Here is a 9,340-nt window from a genome sequence, read left to right on the forward strand (position 1 = left end):
TCCGGTTCAGTTCAGTTGAGTCTCTTACACCTTGCAGGAACAGGACTGTAACTTTCCACCCTCCGGTTCAGTTCAGTTGAGTCTCGTACACCTTGCAGGAACAGGACTGTAACTTTCCACCCTCCGGTTCAGTTCAGTTGAGTCTCTTACACCTTGCAGGAACAGGACTGTAACTTTCCACCCTCCGGTTCAGTTCAGTTGAGTCTCGTACACCTTGCAGGAACAGGACTGTAACTTTCCACCCTCCGGTTCAGTTCAGTTGAGTCTCGAACACCTTGCAGGAACAGGACTGTAACTTTCCACCCTCCGTTTCAGTTCAGTTGAGTCTCTTACACCTTGCAGGAACAGGACTGTAACTTTCCACCCTCCGGTTCAGTTCAGTTGAGTCTCGTACACCTTGCAGGAACAGGACTGTAACTTTCCACCCTCCGGTTCAGTTCAGTTGAGTCTCGTACACCTTGCAGGAACAGGATGAATGTAACTTTCCACCCTCCGGTTCAGTTCAGTTCATCAGACAGGCGGAAGAGACGGTTGTAAAAACACATAGGAGCTCCTCGAACTACCCTGTCATCTGTAGCCATGGTTACAGTGTTTACAACAACATGTCGTCTAATAAAATAGTTATGTGGGGGGGGCGTTTAAAAAAAAATCATACATACTCTACTCTATTGGCAGGTCGGGTAGTAGAAGAAGAAGGAGAAGCCTGGCGATTGGCTAGATACTTTCGACCAGTGTCCAGGGCTTGGAAGAGCAGTCTGATGGGTTTTGACAGTGAAAAAAGACTCAGCTAGGATCTGCTACAGGTCCATGGTAGGATGTTTCTGGGCTACGACCCAGGAAACGTCTATCAAGACAGGTGGCCTGACAGATACTCCCCTCCTTCAGGAACTACTTCATACATTCCTGAAGAATATTCACAAAAAAAAAACCTCCTCGGTTTTCGAACCACCCAGTTTAGTTCGTTCTGGTCTAAATACAATCCATTATCTATCCAATCGGTATCGTCCCTATTGTCACTAACCACAGGAAAGAATCAGGAAGCGAGTGCGTTCAACCAGGCCTTCATTGGTCAGCGCCAACTGTCAATCAATCATCAACATATAACTATTCTGGGAGGCGGGACTAAAAAAGAAGGTGGGACCCGGAAAATAAGGGGTTTAGAGTCTTCTCATTGGTCTATAGGCTCGTGACCAGTTGGGAGGGGTCAACAGGGGTCAGGGGCTCCTCGGGCGACGAATCAGAATCCTCCTTGTTGACAGGTACCATGTAGCCGTCGCTGCCCCCCCGCCCCATCTGGTAGTAATGGTGGAGCTGGTGGAGGTGGTTCCTGGACCCCAGGTTTGGCATGCTCTTATAGTAAACATCATCCGCCTCCGGCCCCGGTTCGCTCCCGGTGCTGCTGGTACCGGCTTGAATCTCCCTGCTGTCGTCCATCTCGCCGTCCGCTAAACCGTTCATCTGCCCGTGACTACCGTGGCCGTCCGGTAAATCCGTTAACACGGGCATGGAGGTGTACAGAGAGTTTCTGTGATTGGGCGACTGCGGCGTCTCGTCCGTCTGCTCGTTGGTCAGGAGGGGGAAGAAGCTCTCGCTGGTCTCCTGGGGCGCCGGGGCGGGAGAAGTTATGGGGGCGGGGAGGAGGGTGAGGGTGGGGGAGGCTGTCCGGGGGAGGCAGAGGGCGGGGCGGGAGGAGGGGGGCGTTCGACTCCTCCCTTATAATCTCCAATCCCAAATTCTCATCCAATGGGAAGGCAGCGTTGGGGTTATCCAGCACCATGTGACTAACGTCGACACCGTCGTTACTCAAGTCGTAGTCACGGTTACTCCCGCCGCAGACTACGCCACCAATTCCGATTCCGTTACTGCCGTTACCGACCAGGCCGCCCGCATTGCCGGTGCCGTTACCGATGTTGACCATCTTATTCATCAGGTTGTGGTTGCGTTCGGTGGTCGCTGAGCGCTGGTGGTTGTTCGAGTACGAAGGGGTGTAGTTGGACGTTAACTCTTTAAGGATCTGCTTTTCTAATGTCGTCGTCTCCTTGTGGTTGCCGTAGGTACTGTAACCGCTGACGCCGCCTCGTTCCAGAATCTGGACGCTGTCGCTGAGGTAGTCGCGCTGTAGTTGTTGCCGTTGAGAGGAGCGTATCCGTGACGCCGGTGTCTCGAGCGTTGTTTAGGATTCCCTCTGTGGGAAATGGTAAACAAACACAATTATTAGAAGAAACAAAGCTAAGCAATAAAACAGTAAATAGTTGAAATCGTCTATTGTTCAGTGTAGCAAATATTGTTTGGTGTAGTAAATATTGTTTGGTGTAGTAAATATTGTTCGGTGTAGTAAATATTGTTCGGTGTTGTAAATATTGTTCGTGTAGTAAATATTGTTCGGTGTAGTAAATATTGTTCGGTGTAGTTAATATTGTTCGGTGTAGTAAATAGCTAGGTATTTGTAAGCGTATTTGACATCCATAGTGGTAGGTTGATATCAGATGTCTGGTTAATAAAGGTGATTACTTGTGTCTCTGTAGGAGGCTATGGGACAGCGTGAGAGAGAAACAGAGAGAAACACAATACCGTGAGTAAAAGACAGACACAGATAGATACAAAAACAGTGTGTATGGAAAAAGGAGTAAACACACAAGGAATGGTATCGTGTTTTAGTAGTAGGGCCTCGTCTTCCAACACCCAGTCTACTGTGTTTGGTTACAAACTGAACGGTTCACATGGTCTGTCTTCAGGATCAATCCAACTTCTCCCACAGTACAACGATGTCACATGCTAACAACACAAATGAACAGAACCCACGGAAAACACTGAAAACAGATGATGCAATACAGCAAGCGCAAAAACCTTTACCGGACGACAAGCATAACACAACAACACAAAACACACAAAGCATTCGTAGAGCATTCATAGAGCATTCATAGAGCATTCATAGAGCATTCATAGAGCATTCATAGAGCACTCGTAGAGCATTCATTGAGCATTCGTAGAGCATTTGTAGAGCATTCATAGAGCACTCATAGAGCATTCATATAGCACTCGTAGAGCATTCATAGAGCACTCATTGAGCATTCATAGAGCATTCGTAGAGCATTCATAGAGCACTCATAGAGCATTCGTAGAGCATTCATAGAGCATTCGTAGAGCATTCATAGAGCACTCATAGAGCATTCGTAGAGCATTCATAGAGCATTCGTAGAGCATTCATAGAGCATTCATAGAGCACTCATAGAGCATTCATAGAGCACTCGTAGAGCATTCATAGAGCACTCATTGAGCATTCATAGAGAACTCATAGAGCACTCAGAGCACCCATAGAGCATTCATAGAGCACTCATAGAGCACCCATAGAGCATTCATAGAGCATTCATAGAGCATTCATAGCTCATAAAACAGACAGAGAATCCCACCAAACAGCACAAGCACTCATAGATCCCAGATGATTCGTTAGTGTTTATGTTGAATCTGAGACTGATAACTTACACGTTTAGGTCATAAATCTACAAGGTGAACTAAATAACTTAAGTTAAAACATATGTGTTTTGAGACCTGACCAATGGGACGCTACGGTGATGTCTCACAACATGATTGGTTGGTCTCATCTGGGAGTCATTTTCACAGGCATGCAGACAGAATCATGAACAGTGGTGGCCATTTTAAAATCAAGGACCCATCAAAATCAATTATATATTTATTATATATCAATTATATAAAAATTTGAAAAGTGAAATGCATTTGCACTGTCCAGGGGTCAAGGGTCAAGATGAATGTGATCCTTTGCAAATCCAGCGAAGCAATAACTCAAAAGTGATCAAACTTCTTCACAAAAAGAACAATCATTTCAAAATGAACTTTGAGGATAACTAAAGTGAAGTGGGAAATAAGGGATCATAGGTCATACATAGGAATGTGTGTGTCACACCTTGTGTGCTGTACATGCCAGCCACGTTGGGGTTGTTACAGACTGCTTGGTGGTTGGTGTCCCCCAGCAGAGAGTTATAAGGATGGTTAGAACCATGGGGATGAAGGAGAGTATTAGTTAACAGATGATTAGCCATCGCTCCTAGTGGAGGCAGAGACAGAGAGAGAGACAGAGAGAGAGAGACAGAGAGAGAGACAGAGAGACAGAGAGAGAGACAGAGAGAGAGAGACAGAGAGAGAGAGACAGAGAGACAGAGAGAGAGACAGAGAGAGAGAGACAGAGAGACAGAGAGAGAGAGAGAGAGAGAGAGAGAGACAGAGAAAGAGAGAGAGAGAGAGAGAAAGAGAGGAGTGTAGTGATAGAGTGGGTGTGAGAGAGAGCATGAAAGGAAGAGAGAGAGAAGACATGTAAATCAATCAGGCACAAACACAGTTGAAGTGAAAACCCCAGACATAAGCTTGCCAGTCATTCCTGCAGCCTTTCTCCAGTGAACTGTAGAGTTACCACCCATGACTGTATGTGTTAGTCAGAGACATGGTCGTTGCATTTGTTCATGTTCAGACTGTGACCTTCACCAAGTTACATCCCAGGTATTGTCATAAACTATTACTATTTAACCTAAATAGAAATATCCCAATATCCTGCATTCATAATGACTGAACCCAGCTAGGGTTAGGAAATATCCCAATATCCTGCATTCATAATGACTGAACCCAGCTAGGGTTAGGAAATATATCCCATTCATAATGACTGGCAGGGTTAGGAAATATCCCAATATCCTGCATTCATAATGACTGAACCCAGCTAGGGTTAGGAAATATCCCAATATCCTGCATTCATAATGACTGAACCCAGCTAGGGTTAGGAAATATCCCAATATCCTGCATTCATAATGACTGAACCCAGCTAGGGTTAGGAAATATCCCAATATCCTGCATTCATAATGACTGAACCCAGCTAGGGTTAGGAAATATCCCAATATCCTGCATTCATAATGACCCAATATCCTGCATTCCCTGAACAGTTAGGAAATATCCCAATATCCTGCATTCATAATGACTGAATCCCAGTTAGGAAATATCCCAATATCCTGCATTCATAATGACTGAATCCCAGTTAGGAAATATCCCAATATCCTGCATTCATAATGACTGAACCCCAGTTAGGAAATATCCCAATATCCTGCATTCATAATGACTGAATCCCAGTTAGGAAATATCCCAATATCCTGCATTCATAATGACTGAACCCAGCTAGGGTTAGGAAATATCCCAATATCCTGCATTCATAATGACTGAACCCAGCTAGGGTTAGGAAATATCCCAATATCCTGCATTCATAATGACTGAATCCCAGTTAGGAAATATCCCAATATCCTGCATTCATAATGACTGAACCCAGCTAGGGTTAGGAAATATCCCAATATGGTCAGACTGGTTAGATTTGTTAGACTGGTCAGACTGGTTAGACTAGTCAGACTGGTTAGACAGGTCAGATTGGTTAGACAGGTCAGACTGGTCAGACTGGTTAAACTAGTCAGACTGGTTAGACAGGTCAGACTGGTTAGACTGGTCAGATTGGTTAGACAGGTCAGACTGGTCAGACTAGTCAGACTGGTTAGACAGGTCAGACTGCTTAGACTGGTCAGATTCGTTAGACAGGTCAGACTGGTCAGACTGGTTAGACTAGTCAGACTGGTTAGACTAGTCAGACTGGTTAGACAGGTCAGACTGGTTAGACTGGTCAGATTGGTTAGACAGGTCAGACTGGTTAGACTAGTCAGTCTGGTTAGACAGGTCAGACTGCTTAGACTGGTCAGATTCGTTAGACAGGTCAGACTGGTATCACTAGTCAGAATGGTCAGAATGGTCAGACTGGTTAGACTGGTTAGACTGGTCAGACTGGTTAGACTGGTCAGACTGGTTAGACTGGTTAGACTGGTTAGACTAGTCAGACTGGTTAGACTAGTCAGACTGGTTAGACAGGTCAGACTGGTTAGACTGGTCAGATTGGTTAGACAGGTCAGACTGGTCAGACTGGTTAGACTAGTCAGTCTGGTTAGACAGGTCAGACTGCTTAGACTGGTCAGATTCGTTAGACTGGTCAGACTGGTTAGACTGGTCAGACTAGGAGGAATAAGATGAAGAGTCAGAGTCTGGTTAATCTGTTTCAAGGTAGCACTGTTGCTCCATTATACAGTCACATGGAATAAATAACTGGAATAACTAGCCATCTGCCCCAGTTATAGGGCATAGTGGGCCAGTCTTAGTGTAGTGGGCCAGTCTTAGTGCAGTGGGCCAGTCTTAGTGCAGTGGGCCAGTCTTAGTGCAGTGGGCCAGTCTTAGTGTAGTGGGCCAGTCTTAGTGCAGTGGGCCAGTCTTAGTGCAGTGGGCCAGTCTTGGTGTAGTGGGCCAGTCTTGGTGTAGTGGGCCAGTCTTAGTGTAGTGGGCCAGTCTGAGTGTAGTGGGCCAGTCTTAGTGCAGTGGGCCAGTCTTAGTGTAGTGGGCCAGTCTTGGTGTAGTGGGCCAGTCTTAGTGCAGTGGGCCAGTCTTGGTGCAGTGGGCCAGTCTTAGTGCAGTGGGCCAGTCTTAGTGCAGTGGGCCAGTCTTAGTGTAGTGGGCCAGTCTTGGTGTAGTGGGCCAGTCTTAGTGCAGTGGGCCAGTCTTGGTGTAGTGGGCCAGTCTTAGTGTAGTGGGCCAGTCTTAGTGCAGTGGGCCAGTCTTAGTGTAGTGGGCCAGTCTTAGTGCAGTGGGCCAGTCTTAGTGCAGTGGGCCAGTCTTAGTGTACTGGGCCAGTCTTAGTGCAGTGGGCCAGTCTTGTGCAGTGGGCCAGTCTTAGTGCAGTGGGCCAGTCTTAGTGCAGTGGGCCAGTCTTAGTATAGTGGGCCAGTCTTAGTATAGTGGGCCAGTCTTAGTGTAGTGGGCCAGTCTTAGTGCAGTGGGCCAGTCTTAGTGCAGTGGGCCAGTCTTAGTGTACTGGGCCAGTCTTAGTGTAGTGGGCCAGTCTGAGTGTAGTGGGCCAGTCTGAGTGTAGTGGGCCAGTCTTAGTGTAGTGGGCCAGTCTTAGTATAGTGGGCCAGTCTTAGTGCAGTGGGCCAGTCTTAGTGTACTGGGCCAGTCTTAGTGTACTGGGCCAGTCTTAGTGTACTGGGCCAGTCTGAGTGTAGTGGGCCAGTCTTAGTGTACTGGGCCAGTCTTAGTGTACTGGGCCAGTCTTAGTGTAGTGGGCCAGTCTTAGTGTAGTGGGCCATGCCAAAGACTTCCTCTCTTCTGTCCTTCATAGAGGAAGTGACATCAGCAGTGGGCTAACGATAGCATTAGGAGGAACTTATATAAACTTCTCTTTACTCTGTCAGCGCATTATAACTAACAGTGTTATTGTTATACTGAATAGGTAGTAGTATCCTTGGTTACCTCTGTTGAGTGTGGCTGAGCTGGTGATGTCTCCTGTCACAAAGGATGACTCCTGTTTCCTCACTGTATCGTTCCACATCCTCCTGATACGACTCTGATGGAGGGATGAATGGGGGACGGAGGGAGAGAAGGAGGGAGGAGAGGGAAGGAGAGAAGTAAGGGGGAGCGAGGGAAGAGGGGAGGAGAGGGAGGGAGAGATGGAAGAGGGAGAGAGGGAAGAGGGGAGGAAAGGAGACGGAGGGAGAGAAGGAAGAGGGGATGAAGGGAAGGAGAGAAGGAAGGGGGAGGGAGGGAAGAGGGGAGAAGAGAAGAGGGAGGGAGAGAAGGAAGGGGGATGAAGGGGAAGGAGAGAAGGAAGGGGGAGGGAGGGAAGAGGGGAGAAGAGAAGAGGAGGGAGAGAAGTAAGGGGAGCGAGGGAAGAGGGGAGGAGAGAAGAGGGAAGGAGAGAAGTAAGGGGGAGGGAGGGAAGAGGGGAGAAGAGAAGAGGGAAGGAGAGAAGTAAGGGGGAGCGAGGGAAGAGGGGAGAAGAGAAGAGGGAGGGAGAGAAGTAAGGGGGAGCGAGGGAAGAGGGGAGGAGAGAAGAGGGAAGGAGAGAAGGAAGGGGGAGGGAGGGAAGAGGGAGAAGAGAAGAGGGAAGGAGAGAAGTAAGGGGAGCGAGGGGAAGAGGGGAGGAGAGGGAGGGAGAGATGGAAGAGGGAGAGAGGGAAGAGGGGAGGAAAGGAGACGGAGGGAGAGAAGGAAGAGGGGATGAAGGGAAGGAGAGAAGGAAGGGGGAGGGAGGGAAGAGGGGAGAAGAGAAGAGGGAGGGAGAGAAGGAAGGGGATGAAGGGTAGGAGAGAAGGAGAGAAGAGGGAGGGAGAGAAGGAAGGGGGATGAAGGGAAGGAGAGAAGGAGAGGAGAGGGAGGGAGAGAAGGAAGGGGGATGAAGGGTAGGAGAGAAGGAGAGGAGAGGGAGGGAGAGAAGGAAGGGGGATGAAGGGTAGGAGAGAAGGAGAGGGAGAGGGAGGGAGAGAAGGAAGGGGGATGAAGGGTAGGAGAGAAGGAAGGGGGAGGTAGAGAGAGAGAGACAGGGATAAAGGTGACTTTCCAAGACTTCTAGAATCAGAAGTCAGAGTTAAAGCTGAATCACATTGTACTGTAGGTCAGTCCAGCAGGTGTGCTGGACCTGGTCTCACCTGGGAGTCTTCTGTGGAGTAGCGTCCAGGTGTACAGGCAGGCAAGATGACCTGCGACCCCGTGGAGTATCGTCCTGGGGTTCGAGACGTGGTGTGGTTCTTTCCAGAGGACGAGATGGAGGTCTCTACACTCTTACCACTGCAGCAGTGGGAACGCAAACACTTCCCATACTCCTTACGCACCTGGAGAGGGGAGACAGGGACACACAGTGGAGTTATGGAGGGATACAGGTGTGTTAGGAAGGATACAGGTGTGTTATGGAAGGATATAGGTGTGTTAGGAAGGATACAGGTGTGGTATGGAAGGATATAGGTGTGTTATGGAAGGATACAGGTGTGTTATGGAAGGATATAGGTGTGTTAGGAAGGATACAGGTGTGGTATGGAAGGATATAGGTGTGTTATGGAAGGATACAGGTGTGTTATGGAAGGATATAGGTGTGTTAGGAAGGATACAGGTGTGGTATGGAAGGATATAGGTGTGTTATGGAAGGATACAGGTGTGTTATGGAAGGATATAGGTGTGTTAGGAAGGATACAGGTGTGTTAGGAAGGATACAGGTGTGTTAGGAAGGATATAGGTGTGTTAGGAAGGATACAGGTGTGGTATGGAAGGATATAGGTGTGTTATGGAAGGATACAGGTGTGTTATGGAAGGATATAGGTGTGTTAGGAAGGATACAGGTGTGTTAGGAAGGATACAGGTGTGTTAGGAAGGATAGAGCTGTGTTAGGAAGGATACAGGTGTGTTAGGAAGGATACAGGTGTGTTAGGAAGGATACAGGTGTGTTAGGAAGGATACAGGTATGTTAGGAAAGATACAGTTGTGT

At 47.9% G+C, this 9,340-nt stretch overlaps 1 pseudogene; it reads right to left on the bottom strand.

Moving 5' to 3' along the window:
• Positions 1–1,176: 1,176 nt before the first annotated feature.
• LOC124018033 overlaps positions 1,177–9,340 on the bottom strand; it is a 142,546-nt pseudogene continuing 134,382 nt past the window's right edge.

The sequence above is a fragment of the Oncorhynchus gorbuscha genome, unplaced genomic scaffold (assembly GCF_021184085.1).
Source record: "Oncorhynchus gorbuscha isolate QuinsamMale2020 ecotype Even-year unplaced genomic scaffold, OgorEven_v1.0 Un_scaffold_383, whole genome shotgun sequence".
In the NCBI taxonomy this organism is placed as follows: Eukaryota; Metazoa; Chordata; class Actinopteri; order Salmoniformes; family Salmonidae; genus Oncorhynchus; species Oncorhynchus gorbuscha.